Source organism: Spinacia oleracea, chromosome 3, assembly GCF_020520425.1.
Source record: "Spinacia oleracea cultivar Varoflay chromosome 3, BTI_SOV_V1, whole genome shotgun sequence".
NCBI lineage: Eukaryota > Viridiplantae > Streptophyta > Magnoliopsida > Caryophyllales > Amaranthaceae > Spinacia > Spinacia oleracea.
The window spans coordinates 74907570-74925031 of NC_079489.1; the positions used below are offsets into that span (position 1 = coordinate 74907570).

General features: G+C 32.1%; 1 long non-coding RNA gene across 2 annotated transcripts; it reads left to right on the forward strand.

Moving 5' to 3' along the window:
• The first annotated feature begins 5695 nt into the window (after positions 1–5695).
• On the forward strand, positions 5696–12887 carry LOC110776528 (uncharacterized). Of its 2 annotated transcripts, XR_008930643.1 has the most exons (4): positions 5696–6111; positions 6487–6616; positions 7154–8572; positions 12625–12887. It is a non-coding gene; the product is annotated as an uncharacterized lncRNA (long non-coding RNA). The 2 variants fall into 2 exon arrangements; XR_008930642.1 differs by lacking the exon at positions 12625–12887 and having other exon boundaries at positions 5703–6111; positions 7154–8945.
• The last annotated feature ends 4575 nt before the right edge of the window (positions 12888–17462 follow it).

The following is a 17462-nucleotide window of genomic DNA, read 5'->3' on the forward strand; positions in this document are numbered from 1 at the left end:
CAACTAAATTTGATAATTATAAGTAATATTTTATTACTTTAAAAAATAAAGTACGGAGTATGTAACTTCCTTAAGCACGAGAAAAACTTGCGTAACCTTATCTATCTACTACTCTACAATGTAACTCCTTACTTTTTTTATATTTTGCAACTCTTTTATTTTTACACTAACTATTATATTCACACATCTCTGTAATTTTAATCTTATTTGGTGACTATTAATATAGATGATGAACATAGTCAAGTACTCCGTACTCGTATCATTTTGTTGGATTTGTCTAAATACATACATAATACTTACATAATACAAATTTAATACCCATATCATAATACAAATTTAATAAAATGATTAATTGTATGTATATAGTGTCAATTTTTATTTAAAATATGTGTCTTATATTGACCGAGGATATGTATAACGAATATTTATCTTTACTTTAATATTCAAAGTAATACTCCCTCCGTCCCGGAATACTCGACCCGGTTTGACCGGCACAGAGTTTAAGGAACTTGAATTGACTTATTTAATTTAATAGGTAGTAGTTGATAGTGGGGTATTATTTTATTGTAGTTAGTGGGAAATGAGGGGTGGGGTTGGGGAAGAGTAGGGGTTGAATTTTTAATTATTTTTTGTATGGAGTAGGGGGTAGGTGGGTTAATAGGGGTGGAGTGAGAAATAATATAATATTGTTAGAATATTTCCATTTTTAGAACAGGTCAAGTATTAAGGGACGGCCCGATAAGGAAAACAGGTCAAGTATTCCGGGACGGAGGGAGTATTTATCAAGGTTTTGTAAAACATGCTTATTGTAAAAAGAAATTGTTTAATAACTTTGTATCTTTTCTTTCTCGAACTTATAATTTCTACTTATCCTTTTATTTAATAGTTCCTTAATCTTTTAAATGAAAGTAATTTAAAGATTTTATAGTTTCATTTTATATTATTAGTTTCTTTGTCTTTGATCATTTGATGGGTAGTATATTTGCCTTTATTTTACATTGTAATCTAATGAAAAATCTTTGCGCGCAATTTTGGATAACGGAAATTGAAGTGGAGCTATATCTCACTCTCTATTTCCCTCTCATATACTTTATTCTATATAAAAAATCTCACTACATCCCATCATACCTATTTTGCTATTAGATTATATAATATAATCTTACAATAACTTATCGCATAAAACTCCGTGAATAGACTATTACAACAATTAAATCCGGACCGAGAGAGTACATAATATAATATTTTGTTTATTTAATCAATTATTCTAATAAAATACTGAAATTGTAGAAGACTCTGTAGTAGAATTTTAAAATTCAAAACTCTCTTAACAAAAAAAATTGAGTCATGGAGTGGGTTTGAGGCGAGTGTGGATACACGGGTGGGTGATAGATTGGGGACGAGTTTTACTTTTAACCCGTTAAAAAGAGATTGGGAGGGGTGAGTACTTTTCCCATCGTGGGTGACGGAAATAGGGATAAGAATTTTAGACGAGTACGAGTTTGGAGACTCCGACCAGTTTCAAAGTCATGACTAGCTGAATAAATAAAATAGTGGAGTAGTTGTAAAGTGATCGGATAATGATATAAATATGACTATCAAAGTAAGGATGGATGAGAATAACACTATGATTGACACATGTGACCATCAAAGTAAATGATGGATGAGAATAACACTATCATTGACACATGTGATGAATAGAGATGAAAACAAATTTGTTTATGTACCATTATTTGACTCTATTTTTATAATAAACAAGATACCGAATGGGGAAATAGCAAAAAATTTCATAATTAATTTTAATTAGGATAATATCTATAAGGTATATGTGTCCAAGTGTAATCAGACAACAAAATTGAGATTTGAGTTTTAAATTTTAAAACTCTCTTACCAAAAAGTAATGTTGAGTTCAGTCGTCTAGGGCTAGGTTTGACACATGTGATGAGTGGGGATGAAAATAATTTGTTCTATGTACCTTTATTTGTTTTATTTTTTTAATAAGTAAGACCGAATGGGCAATAAAAATTTATCCATCATTAGTTTTAATTAGGAGAATGTCCATAAGCTATATGTGTCCAAATTTTAATGTAATCAAACAAGCATATTGTCAAATACTCTAGAATAGAGTTTTAAAATAAACTCTCCTACCGAAAAATAATGTCGGGTTCAGCCGTCTAGGGCTAGGTTTGACACGTGTAATGAATGTGGAGGAAAATAATTTTGTCTATGTACCCTTATTTGTTTCATTTTTTTTAATAAATAAGACACCGAATAGGGAATAACAAATTTATCCATCATTAATTTTAACTAATTAGGAAAATATCTATAAGTTATAGGAAAATTTGGTAATATTAATCCAATCTTTGGGCGATTTTCTTTTATTAATCCCACCTACGACATATTTTTTAATAATCCCACATTTACTACCCAACGACTTTTATTGGGCTTAAGTGACCGAAAACCGGTGAAAAAGTCAACGAGATGGTGATGAATTGATGATGATGACTGGATATATCGAGAGAGACTACTACTACGTAGGGATATATTACCGCCTACAACAGGTTTATGACCTTTTAGGTCCAACAAAAGTCGTCGGGTAGCAAAGGTGGGATTATTAAAAAATATGTCATAGGTGGGCTTAATAAAAGAAAATCGGCCAAAGGTTGGATTAATATTACCAAATTTTCCTAAGTTATACGTGTCCAAAGTATAATGTAACCGGACAACCAAATTGTCTACTACTCTTAGAGTGTTAAAATTCAAAACTCTCTTATCAAAAAATAATGTCGGATCAAGCCGTCTAGGGCTTGGTTTGAGGCGGATGTAGATACACGGACGGGGATGAAGCGGGGTTACTTTTATTTTTTGCCTACGAGGCGAGAATTAGGACTGGAATGAGTATGACACATATCGTGGTGACGGGCATGTGAATGAGAATTTTAGGTTGTGTTGGGGGACCAGCATCACCCCGCTTCGAAGATATCTCTAGCTGAATAAAATATATGGTGGGGTAGGTGTTAAATGATCGGGTAATGATTTAGATGATTTATGAGTTAAGTGGGTATGACTATCGAAGTAAAGAACGGATGAGAATAAATTTATGTTTGACATGGTTTGTTATGAAAGAGGAAGAACGTAAATTTATATATGTGCCCTTATTTTATTATTTTGAATTTGTTAAATAAATAAGACATGGAATGGGCAGTAACATACCGAGCAATCATTAGTTTAATAAGAAAATTATCTAAAAGCTCTACTTTGATGATAATTGTCTATAGTTATAGTTTAGATATGCAAATTTAATATTCATATCATAAACCGTGCATCGAATGGGGCGAGTTTGAATCGATTGGATTTGAGAACACTCACCTCCTAATTATATATGTCACTTTTATATATTTTCATCAATATTATAGCTAAAACAATCAACTTAATACTTGTAATAAACTTATGTCAATATATTTAAAAGTTAGTTGAAAGAAAAAGTGGATTATTTATCGAATATAGGGATGTCAGTGGGATAGTTTTTTGGGAGATCCCCCCGTGCATCTGTCCCAAGTGGGCGGGGTTGAAGAAAGTTTGGTGGGTGACGGGGTTAAAAAATGAATTCGTCATAGTTGTCGGGGCTACGGTGGATTTTAGATTGGACCTGTCTGCGTCGTTAATCTTCATCTAATTGATTATGAATATATATATACATATATAATTGCTACTAACGTACATATTACAATATTTATTTTAATTTATTCAATTACTCTATTCAGACAAACGAATTGTCAAAGACTCTAAAATAGAGTTTTTAAAATTCAAAACTCTTACAAAAAAAAGAGTTGAACCTAAGGATGGGTTTGAGGCGGGTGTGGGTATACCGAGGGGTGATGATAGGGGATGAAATTTATTTTGTACCTCCCGAGACGCGGATTGAGGAGTGGTGAAATTTATTTCGTTCCTATCGTTGATGGAGAAGATGGGGAGGAGAATTGTTGGTGGATACGCGTCTGTAGAGCCAGCCCTGCCTCAAAGTCATCTCTAAATGAATAAAGTAAGTGGTGTATGTAGGTGCTAAGTGACCAGGTAATGAGGTTGATGGGGTGACCGTGCGAGTATTAAGTAGGTATTACTATCCAATTAGTAAAGGGTGAACGAGATAACTTTATGCTTATACAAGTGGGAATAATTTTTTTTTTATACATCTACCCTTATTTGTTTTAATAAATAAGAAATTGAATGAGCAATAACATATTTATCAATCCTTAGTTTTAATTTGGAAATATCCATAAGTACTATTTTGATGATATTGTCTACCAGATTTCATATAAATTTATATTTATATGATTATATCGTGCATCGCACGGGTATTATACTAGTTGCTTAACTAATTGATTTTATTGCTAAACTAATTGGTTTTAGTGCTTCACTAATTCGTTCCATTGTTTAACTAATTAGTTCTAATGCTTAACAAATTGGATTCATTGCTTAACTAATTAGTTCAAGTGCTTAACTAATTCGTATGGTTGCTTAACTAATTGGTTTAATTGTTTAACTAATTAAATTCATTGCTTAAGTAATTGATTTTATTGCTTAACTAAATGAATTCATTGCTTAACTAATTGATTTCATTGATTTCAGTGCTTAACTAATTGGTTTTAGTACTTAACTAATTTGTTCGATTGCTTTACTAATAGTTATCATTGCTTAACTAATTGGTTTCAGTGTTTAACTAATTGGTTTTAGTGCTTAACTTATTGGTTTTAGTGCTTAACTAATTGGTTCGGTTGCTTAACTAATTGGTATCATTGCTTAACTAATTGGTATCATTGTTTAACTAATTGGTTCGGTTGCTTAACTAATAGGTATCATTGCTTAACTAATTGGTTCGGTTGCTTAACTAATAGGTTTCATTGCTTAACTAATTATTCCATTTATTAACTAATTGGTTTCAATGCTTCACTAATTGATTCCATTGTTTAAAATCATAACTAAAACTCATAAAATCTTAACTAATTAGTTCTAATGCTTAACTAATTGGATTGATTGCTTAACTAATTAGTTCACACTACAAAAAAATCATTTTATAGAGACGAGGGATTTCGTTTCTAAATAGTCCAAATCCGTCTCAAAATGATGATTGGAGACGGATTTGAGACGAAATGGGGCGTCTCTATAGAGGGCGTCTCAAAAAAATTTGAAATGGAATTCTGGCAAGTCCATTACAAATTTGAGACGAAAAGTTTGAAACTCTATATACAATCCCATCTCAATTTTAATTTAGAGACGAAATTTTAGTAATCCGTCTCAAGTTTGAGATGCTTATAGTTTCCGTCTCAAATTCCGTCTCTAATAATCCATAATTTTGTAGTGTCAAGTGCTTAACTAATTGGTATGGTTGCTTAACTAATTGAATTCATTGCTTAACTAATTGATTTTATTGCTTAACTAATTGGTTTCAGTGCTTCACTAATTGGTTCCATTGTTTAACTAATTAGTTCTAATGCTTAACTAATTAGATTCATTGCTTAACTAATTAGTTCAAGTGCTTAACTAATTGGTATGTTTGTTTAACTAATTGGTTTTATTGTATAACTAATCTACTCTAATATTTAATAGCAGGGAGGTTGAAGTGCCACGTGACACCCTCTTAGAATTTCAATATTTTTTTACAATTTTTTTTAAATGAAAACTAAATGACAAAAACATACGAAGTAAACAAGAGAAGATCTAAAATCATTCTCTCCTCCCAACTTCAACTTTAACTTTCACCTTCAACGGTTCAACCTTCACATTTGAAAAGTCGATAAAACTAAATTGCATGAATTGATCCATTCAAGTATCCAAATAGATTATCAATCTCCAAGCTTTTAAATTCAAAAAAAAAAAAAAAAACAGCATCATCATCATCAACTACGGAGTTCGTCGGCATCACCATCAACTACTTTTTTATGGGTTCGAGATTCCGATTTGTGAACAAATTCAACCAAATTCAGATTCACGAATTCATCCCAACAATCGCAATCCAAAAATTGATGATGTGGGTGAAAATTTAACATCAAAGTTCTATGTGATCAGATTTGTGAATCATAAGTTTCTTGAGCATGGATAATGTCTCAAATGAAGGTAAGTTAATTTCCTATTAATCATGCTTGATTTGTGCAATTTTTGTGAAATTTAATGACTTCATTGTTAATATTTGTTATGGAATTATGCAATTGAAGGAACAAGGTTCAATTTCAAGTATACGCATGAATCATAGCATGGCTTCTTCGTCTTGCTTATAATCTACCGCCCTTCTCTTGGGTTTAATTGATTTCTTCGTCTTGCTTAGAATCTACCGCCCTTCTCTTGGGTTCAATTAATTATTTTTGGATGAATCATTTAATTAATTGAAATTAATTTTTTTTACTCGGTAACTATATTGTCTCCCTTCACATAATTGATTCATTTTGTATTAGTATTTTTATTTAATTAATTATCACCGTGAATCAATGTTAGGTAAAAGTTCAAGAACAAGAAAATTAGCGCTCGAAACAATACAATTACCTGATGGTCTAGCGGAGCCGATTCTGGAGGATGTGGAAGCTCAAACGGTGTAACGAACCACTTTTCAGCCTAATGTTAACAGGTAAATTCTCCCTCTAATTTATGGGTTAGATTAGTTATTTTTCTTTTTTTTCTGTGTTGAAAAAAAAACTAATTTACACGAAAGTGTCGATTCAATTAAATTTTATGGGTTAGATTAGTTATTTTTCTTTTATTTTCTGTGTTGAAAAAAAAAACTAATTTACACGAAAGTGTCGATTCAATTAATTTTTTTTTTTTAAATGTAACCGCTTATCTAAACTTTGTCAAAAAACACACCCTATATAAGGTTATATGCTACAAAAAGAACAAATAAGAAATATGTTAGAAGAAAAATCTCACTCCATGGTTACGGCTTAATATCGTAAGTTACTCAATTGTATTGCATAATTGGCAAGAGAAGTAATAGATTTTATTATCATTCAGAAGAATCATAATTGTAATGTACTAATGTCGGTTAGTCATGTTTATTGCCTTCTTAATTAACTTTCATGATTAATTTACATTTTCAATCAGTAAACTTCTATAACTCTATTCTATTTTCCAAAAGTAACATAATTTCGGTTTTTTTCTTACACAGAAATTAAGTGTTGTAACGTTGATCAAAGTGGACTTCCTACCATTTTCAATTCTATTTAGGTAAGAATATTAATCCTCCTTCGTTGTTTTGGTTGTTTGAAAATTTATTATTGAATAAGTTCAATAATTTGTCAGTAAAGGAAGTTCAGTAAATTTGATTTTGATATATCCTAGAACTGTAGAATTAATGAAAAGATCGTTACAATAATTTGTTGCAACGCATTTTTTAATCAAACCATGGTTAGTGTAGTGATGAATTAAAAACCTCTTTGCCAGAGAACCTAACCATTTAGATAAAAGATCTGGTACTTAAACAATAGAGTCATAATTCACAAGGTGAGCTTGGGATGAATGGATGATGGAGACATGTTCGATTGAAAGAGTCAGAGAGATCTTTCTTTCAAGTCTGTAAGCCAGTTTTAGCATATAGGAAAACTTAAAATATGTATCAGTATTAACAAGTTATGTTTGTTTGTGATGTGTGGCTTTAAAATGCTATTTTACTAATCCTGTAGAATCATTGCCTCATTGGGTTGAGGAATTTAGGATCAGTGCAAAAAGTAAATGATAACTGCTGCAATTATCAGTTTTTTCACACATTTCTGATAACTTTATATTTAAGGAGGTAACTTTTCTATATACAGATCTTTCATACTCCATTAGGGAAGAGTTATGCTTCAGGGCAGTTGTAGCCTTACAATTGGTATAGAAAACAACAACCTTGATTTCATCTTGGTAATCCAGATGTTTAACTCTGCATTTCTGGTAAATTTCTTTTATAAAGTAAAGAATTAACAGCCCTCTCATATCATTGAAACTAATGTGCATCTTTGGAGATCTTTAAATATATCTTATCTATATCTATATAGTATTTAATAACAGGGAATTTAAAGAAAAGTTAGAGTGTCACGTGTCCTCTATTTATTTTTCGTTTATTAAAAAGTATGGATTTTCCCCCCTCTTTTACTCCTCACATGAGTCCCGTCGTTTCAATTAACCACCTTCTAATAACAAAAAAATCAATTAACCATGCTCCATGGGAAGTTAGGCACATTTTCAGCCATTTCTTTCTCTCGATCTCCTTCCAAATCATGAATTGGGCGAATTTTCTATGTCATCATCAATTTCTCTATTTCCTTTTCCAGGGGTCAGATTTTCGGTTTGTTGTAGACGAATTTGTGTTTGATCTGTTAATCTTTGATATGGTTTTTTTTATTGTTCAATTGCAGCAATTGAATTTACTTCACTATTATATTGTGACTTTATGTTTGTGTCTGACAAATTAAACCAGGTAGATCTACTGGTGCCTAATTTTTCTTTTTCTTTCTTTTCTATTCACTGATATTAATTCCAATTTTCTGTGTGTTTTAGGGTTAATGAAAATTGTAGAATTGTGCAATTGGAATATGATTTCTCTAAGGTCAGAAATGATTTGTTCTGTTCAGTTCAATACTCTATTCATCAATTTTGACCGCATTATCTATGGAGTATTATTTAGCCTTTTAAGTTAGAGCGATAAATTGTAAGGAGTACAAATTAGTAATATATTACAATAATATACGGAGTAGTTAGTAAATTTGTGTGATGAAATTGACGGTAATGTTAGTCAATTTTTTATTTTATTTTTTTGGTATGGGCACTGAAATCATTAGTTTTGTTGTTTGTGATTTTCCTTTTTTCTCTCATTTTAGTCTCTGATCATTCCATTAGAATTAGTTTTGTTTTCGTTAACAAGAACTGGGTTTGCACTTGGATGACAACATCTTTCATGAAGTAAAAACGTTGTTTAATTTGATGCTGGTATTATTGGTTTGGACTTCGTAGGGATATGAAAAAGACTATGGTTGGGAATCTTGGGATAAACCAGTCAATGGACAAACATTGTTTTGCTGCTTATGCTTATTTATCCTTGACAGTCCCTTAAATATAGCTAAAATTGTTTTGTTGCATTATCTGCTTATTTGATACTGGATTAACATGTTTACTTCTGGATTTGAAAGAGACAAGAAGAGTTGCATAATAGGTAGAAATCAAAGTTTTTAGGCAAGAGGAAAAACCCAATTACTTGATTGTCACTATTTAGATATTACTCACGAATACGATTACAAATTTTCTTGTGTTTCCTTTAGATGGATGTCATAAGGAACCTTCTTAAGTGTATGGTTTCTATCATGAATTATTTAAGAAACATAACAAAGTTTTTTTTTTCCATTTTAATTAGTTTATTGACACCTAATAGCACCATATTATTCTTCTCCCTCATTATAGTATAATGGACATGTAATATTAAGTTTTCTTGTATTTTGCCCTATTATGCATATACCAAACAAGAATACCATTTATCCTACGGTTTTTTCATGAAATTCCCCTGAGGTTTAACGAAATGCACCAAATACACCTGCGTGTTTCAAATTACATATTATACCCCTATTTAAACTTATTGTGCACCAAATACCCATCTTACTGATGGAAGTCTAACGACATTAGTCATTAGTGCTAATTAACTTACTTAACCCCCCTAATTAAACTAATTAAACCTAATCGAACATGATTATTTATGGAAATTAGAACCACTGTGATAGCTCTATCCACCACCAAGCCCACAGACACACCACCATTGAAGCTGCACCACCGCCATCACAAAAGTCCGCACCGGCTCCACCGTCAAAGTGCACAGCACCACCTCCATCATCCAATTTCCGCACCGTCGGCCTCCACCCTCAAAGCGCACACCGCCTCCACCACTACAACTCCTTCTCTCTCTCCCAAGTCCGAATGAAGTCCCACATCCACCACCAAAACCACCATCGACTACCCCAATAACGAGAATTACTCTATCCTCTCCATTCCCCCATCCTTGCTCTCCTCTCATCCTCTTCTCTCTCCTCTTCAATTCGCAACTCAAACCCCCAAATTTTAGATTAAATTCATGCAACCCCAACTCCATTGAAGAAGCAACGAAGCTCTCGCGATGAAGATGCTTTTCAGAAACCCAACTCCATTGAAGAAGCAACAAAGCTCTGGATTAAATTCATATTTTCGAACCCAAAATTTTCCTCTTTTCCTCTCCCCTTCCCTGATTTTCGAACCCAGAAGTTACATTAATTGGATCAAAACATAAAGAAATCAATTCTGAATTTAGGATTTGGCAAATCAAATTGGGGATTTTAGCACGAATTGTGGAGCTAATTGATGAGATAATTGATTGAAGTAGAAGCATTATTGCTCGATTAATTTTATCACAAGTTTGATTTAAATTGGGCAAATTTTGAACCTAGATTTTCGAGAAGTTTGATTGAATTTTGAGTGAGTTTTTTTTTTGGTTGCTAAATCTTTAGGTTTGTTATGTATTAATCAGGTTTATTTGGAGGTTAATTGTTAATAATTAGGATAAATAGGTAAATTAGCACTAATGACTGACGGCGTTAGACTTCCGTTAGTAAGAAGGGTATTTGGTGCACAATAAGTTTAAATAGGGGTATAATATGTAATTTGAAACACGCGGGTGTATTTGGTGCATTTCGTTAAACCTCAAGGGCATTTCATGAAAAAACCGTTTATCCTATAATGGTATTAAGAGTTTTTACATTCCAGAAAACCTATGTGATATATTTCTATGTATGTTTCTATGTTTCTAGGACTTTTTAGTGTCATACATTGTACAAACACTCCGTATTTATATGCTTGTGATTTTAATTTTAGTTTTTAACTTGCAAACTTTTGGTGCCTAGGCACGTGTCTCCGTAATTGATTTTTAGCTCATTTTAGTTACTTTTTTAAATCAATTTCTTACTTCTTCATATTATTACACTAGTTTTGAAGCCCGTGCGATGCACGGGTTTGTCAATTTTCGTACATCTTTTCAAACTGGAGCATAAATATTTTCTTAAGATCGATTTAAAATATTACACTCATAGAAAAAATGAACTTATAAAATGATTAGTTCATGGGACAACTCTAGTAAGATTATTATTTCAACCAATCAAATTCATTGGGTCATTTAATTTTTCACATTTTTCCATTGGGGCATTAAATTTTTCTCATTTCCCAATATCAGAATGTTGATAAAAGTGAAAACATTATAAATAAACGTAATTTATCTCGTTTAAATAAAAAAGTTGAGGAATTTTAGTGCAAATTAATTATTCGTTAAAATGCGTGAAAAATAACAAACGTAAAAAAAACAAAAAAAGACGGAGGGAGTACTTTGTAGTTAAGAGTAATAAGAGTAATTACTGATATTCTTCTGATTTATTTGTTACTTCTAAAGTGAGATGTCATTGAATATATTAGGCGTCCGCTTAAGCTCACACCTATTTCTTTCCTTGCTTAAAGAGACCTAGGCGAGTCAACACAACCATAATGTCCATAAATAAAAGACATCACCAAAATACTATGGCATTGGAAAAATTAACTACTGAACATTGCACTTTTCAGGCAAAACAAAAAAATACATGTATTCACATGTTTGTTGTAATCTCTTATCTTTTATCACATTCTTAAGATAATAAAATATATTTAAACGTTGAAATCTACCTCTTATCATGTTATCATATTAAGTGGTTTGTTGAAATCTGCCTCTTATCATATTAAGTGGTTTGAAGCTCATTTGTCTCCGACGAAAACTTTATTATCAGTTTCTAAATACGACAGGACTCGTTATAATGTAAAAGTGATGAATTTTATGAAACGGAGGGAGAAGTATAATAGCATGGAGTAATTGTTTTAAACATCAAGCGTACATCGGTACATTCTTTTGTGTATCCATTAATTAATGAAGTTTTACGTACAATACAATTAGTGAATTAGGACATTTTTACAGAAGATTACAAATCAATCCCATTTACATTGAATCGTATTCATACGCTTCAAGTTGTACTTCTTAATCAAAATCTCATCAATCCTCCTAACCAGAATCCTCCTAACCAAGAAGCTCTCAACCAGATAACACCCCACATCGTGTAAAACACACAAATCCTGACACAACCGCACGGGGTTCGCTTATATCATGGCTTTGGTACCATAAAAATACCATCTTCCTACGACAACAACATGAGGTGGTAGAGGATAAGGAGGAGGATAAAGAAATAGAGGGATATATATACAAAAAGCTGGTAGAAATATGATAAATTTTGTTGGAATCTAATCTTTATCATAAGCTAAAATATTTGTTAATATAATATATATATATATGGCCGTAGGATTGGTGCTAACATTCCAACAAATTTGTTTGGTGCCAGGACTCTAACATAATATATGAAAAGGTAGACGCAGGATTTGGTGCCTAACATTCTAACGAAATTTAATTATGGCAGGGCTCTAATATATTATTTTATTTTATTTTTTGATAAACCTAAAATATTAGTGTGTGATGACATGGAAATCCTACGTAGACGTTCTAAATACTCTCCAAAAAACTCCCCTTTATTTATATATATTAGATTTGCTCAACCGTTCATAACTGGAATGCAGAGCCATTGGACAAACACAAGATGCAACTTTTGGAATTTGGAAATCAATACTTCAAATGATCTCCGGCATATAGCGGATAAGTAAAACTAAACAATATTGTAACTTCTTTATTCGTAACTACAAATAAATAAGACACCAAGGAAAGCATTCCCTTTGTTATATCTTTTATTCCATTATGTATTATAAGCCACTTTCCTCAATTGTTTGATATTAATGTAATTTTTAAATATATGAAAATAAAAATGTGACAAAGTTTCTCTCTACTTAAATTGAAAATTCAAACAAACAATGCAAATTCTTATTTAAGCTGGTGTCCAATAAATATTGTACATTGGAGTACCCTGATATAATGTAAAAGGTCTCTATTTCTAAAGGTAACCATTTAACTCTTTATAATTTTTATCCATCAATTTTCCATTATACAAAAGTTAATTAAAACATGTTAAAAGTTACAAAACAGTGGGTTAAAGTTACTTTGATATATACTAAACTTATTGTATATCTTATGCGTGCAAGAATTTTTGGACAAACAAAGGAACGGAGGATACATAATATTAGCTCCATGCCTTCCCTACATTTACTATTAATTTTAATGCAAATTAGCAAAGATACACATTTTGTTTACCAACCCCAAACCCTTAATTGGAACACGCGAAAAAATAGAGTTAGTCACCACGAGACAAGGGGTTAATCACTGCGGTCGACGGTGGACACTTTGGTAATATATTCATCCAAATCCAAATTGCTACATATATACCGAGTATGTTGTGACAATCTTTATATTATATTATATTATGTTATATATAAGTTGTCATTAGTTAATATAACAATTTTGAAAAAAAAAGTGAAAATAGCCCATAAAAAATTCAATGGTAAACAAAACAATTTTATAAACCAGAAAACATCCGTGCATCGCACGGGCATAAAACTAGTTGAATTCATTGCTTAACTAATTGATGTTATTGCTAAACTAATTGAATTCATTGCTTAACTAATTGATTTTCATTGATTTCAGTGCTTAACTAATTGGTTTTAGTACTTAAATAATTTGTTCGGTTGCTTAACTAATAGTTATTATTGCTTAACTAATTGGTTTCAGTGTTTAACTAATTGATTTTAGTGCTTAACTAATTGATTATAGTGCTTAACTAATTGATTATAGTGCTTAACTAATTGATTATAGTGCTTAACTAATTGATTATAGTGCTTAACTAATTGGTATCATTGCTTAACTAATTGGTTCAAATTCTTAACTAATTAGTTCGATTGCTTAACTAATTGATATCATTGCTTAACTAATTAGTTCGATTGATTAACTAATTAGTTCGAATTATTAACTAATTAGTTCGATTGATTAACTAATTGGTTTCATTGCTTAACTAATTGGTTCAAATGCTTAACTAATTGGTTCAAATGCTTAACTAATTAATTCCAGTGCTTAACTAATTGATTTTATTGCTTAACTAATTGGTTCAAATGCTTAACTAATTAGTTCGATTGATTAACTAATTGGTAATTAGTTTAGTTTCAGCGGTTTACTAATTAGTTTTTTTTTTTTTGATAAGTAAGATTAGCTTCATTAGCAAACAAGTTGAACCAATTTACAACCTAGGATAAGCTTTCAGAGAGCTCATCCCCTACCAAAAAACATGACAACAGTCATGTGAAAGACCCAAGCTATACAAGCATTTTACTCTGCCACCAATCCTGGACTCTACTACTGATTCTGGGAATCCCTAATTGCTGCATTCTATCTATTACACTTTGCTGTACAAATCTAACTGTATGAGTCACAGTAGGAAGCTTTTGGTTCCAAAGAACCTCATTTCTAGCTCTCCATATTGTGTAAACTGTTGCATTAATAGCAGCATACATGACATGCTTCTGAAATTTGCATCCTCTACTCTTCCAGTGTATCCATCTCATCAAAGCCATATATCTAACCATGTTCACTGGTATTCCCAGCCATTGCTTAACCTCCAAGAGACACTTCCTACTGTATAGACAGTCAAAAAACAGATGCACATGAGTCTCCTCATGACTGTCACAGAAAAGGCAACTTGTAGTATCATACACCCCAAACTTACACAATCTGGTTCTTGTCTGAAGTCTACCTTGTAACATCAACCAGCAAATGACTCTGGTTTTTGGAATAGATGATCTATTCCAGACTGCAAATACATGCTGAGTGTGCTGAAGTAATTGCTGATAGACCTTTTTTACTGAGTAAAAAGGCATAGCACATATAGCACTCTCATCATAATGTAGTTTTAAAGTGTCCTTAACTTCACAAATCTTTCTCCAATACCAACCACTATCAGCCCTTGGCTGATACTCCCACCAATTCCCCCCTTTAATATAGATGGCATTCACCCATCTCACCCACAAGGAATCCTGAATATATTGCTTAACTAATTGAATATATTGCTTAACTAATTGGTTTTATTGATTAACTAACCGATTTCAATCTCAAAACTAATTGAAATAAATAACTAAAACTATTTATTTCTTAACTAAATACAAAAAAATTATAACTAAAATAATAATTGAGAAAACACAACTAATTGAATTATTAGTTTAACTAATTGGTTCAATTAAATTAACTTATTCATTCATTTGCTTAACTAATTGATTTCGTTACTTAACTAATTGAATATCTAGTTTAACTAATTGGTTCAAATCACAACTAAAACTTAGACAATAAAAGTGTAACTAAACTATTTCATTTCATCACTAAATATAACAAAAGTATAACTAAAACTAAATCATCTTAACCATGAACTAAAACCTATTTAATCATTACACAGAATATACCGACATGATGAATTTTGATTGTAATTACACATAATATACCAAAGTCAAACCTAGTCAACTTTGGTATAAAAAAACACCAACTTATGAATTTTGAGCAGATAAAGTAGACCAGCATCTCATCTGAACCTGCTTTGGCTAGAATAAATCATAAAAGAACAAGCATCCTTCATTAGATTGGTTGTGACAGCAACAAGCAGCGTTTCAAGCTGTTAAACAAAAGCAGTATTAAGCAGCGTGCTACACAGGGTGGTCCTATAATTATTGACAACAAATTTAACTAAACCATTCAATTTCATAACTAAATATAACAACAATGTAACTATTTTAAACAAAAACAAAAATAAAACACCACAACCAACATTAACAGTAGCCACGAGGCAGCCAAGCACCACGTCCTCAGCCGCCACCGCCGTTTAGTCTTCCGTTCCATTCTGTTCCCCATCCATCTCCGACGGCTATTGCGACAAGGAGAATCACCGACGCCGCCTCCATCAAAGCCACCAACTACGGCGATAAAATAAACAAAAATAATTAAACAAAAATTACAAAATCGAAAAAATCAATCTAAAACCTAAAATTGCAAAATCAACAAAATTAATTAAAAAGCTAAAAAATCCTAACCTCTTATGGCGACGCCGGCAAGGAGGCAACATTCTCAAGGCTGATTTACCGCATACCCAACCAATATCGCAGCCACCGCGAAATTATAGCCACCAGCGCAATATTCTGGTTGTCCGACGAGGTGGTTGTGTATGCGGCTCTTCTCCGCCCTCTCCTTCCTTCGTCGATCTTCCATTTCCTCGCTCGTTCGGCAGCCAAATCTCCGGATCTTCAACTCCGGCGACAATCATTCTCACCTACGACGACCGCCGGCGCCGGAGAGTATCAAGAGGAGAGAGAAACTCGCAGGCGGCGAGTTCGGGTTTTCAAGACGCAGAGGGTTTGAGGAGAGAGAGGGTTTGAGGAGAGAGAAATGATTTAGGGTGTTGAAATTGGGTAAAAATAGGTATTTATATGATCCGAATTGAAAACCACGGTTTTTTTTACCCGCGTCCTGACCCACGCCCTGACACGTGGGCACGTCTGACGCGTCAGACCGTCTAATTTAAAAATTTGTAAAAAAAATATGAATATTAATGAACTTTTTTCTTGTTTTATGATTATATAGTTTTCTCTCATGTGCAACCAAGAGCCCAAGTGCATTAATATAACAAGGAACTATTTTGTGCCCGTGCTATTGCACGAGTGCCTGTAAAAAATATAACAAATATCTTAATAGACGATGTTAACTACAATGTTTATTATGTGGAAATACCAAAACGTTCATTAGTAGTATGCTCAACAATGTCATACTAATTGCTCGTACTAATGCTTCACGTCTATATTATTAAAACTAACTAAATGGTCTACTAGTAATTTTCCAAACCAATAAATATGGAACTCACTATCCGACGACTCGTTCACCAGTTAGTGATTAGGAATTAGTCGAATTAGACAAAACCTATGTAAATGCACGAACTTAATGATTTTTGTTGTCTCTGTTAGACAGCCTGAGAGGATGAACCCACTAACGTAAATACAATTTTTAATTCTATAAAGTAGGCTTCATATTGTAGACATGTTTTTTTAATTATTTTGATGCTAATTCAACACTATTATCTATATTATTAAAAGAGTTTAAAATATAATAGTATTTGAATTCAAAAAAGATCCCAATGTTTGGTGGATTTTAGTCTTTGAAACCGAAATTGTATCACGATATATCTTCAACATATATCATCAAGTACCTCCAAGATCTCAGCTTTCTCACCAAATTTCAATCTATAATTATCCGAAACATATTTATAACTCGTATCTAATGGAATTATCTCCAAATTGGCAATAGAATACACTTTTCTTTCGTGATATCCATTTTTATCAATGAATTTATTGTCTCTGTTAGACAACCTGAGAGGATGAACCCACTAACATAAACAGACTTTTTAATTTTATAAAGTAGGCTTCATATTATAGACATGTTTTTT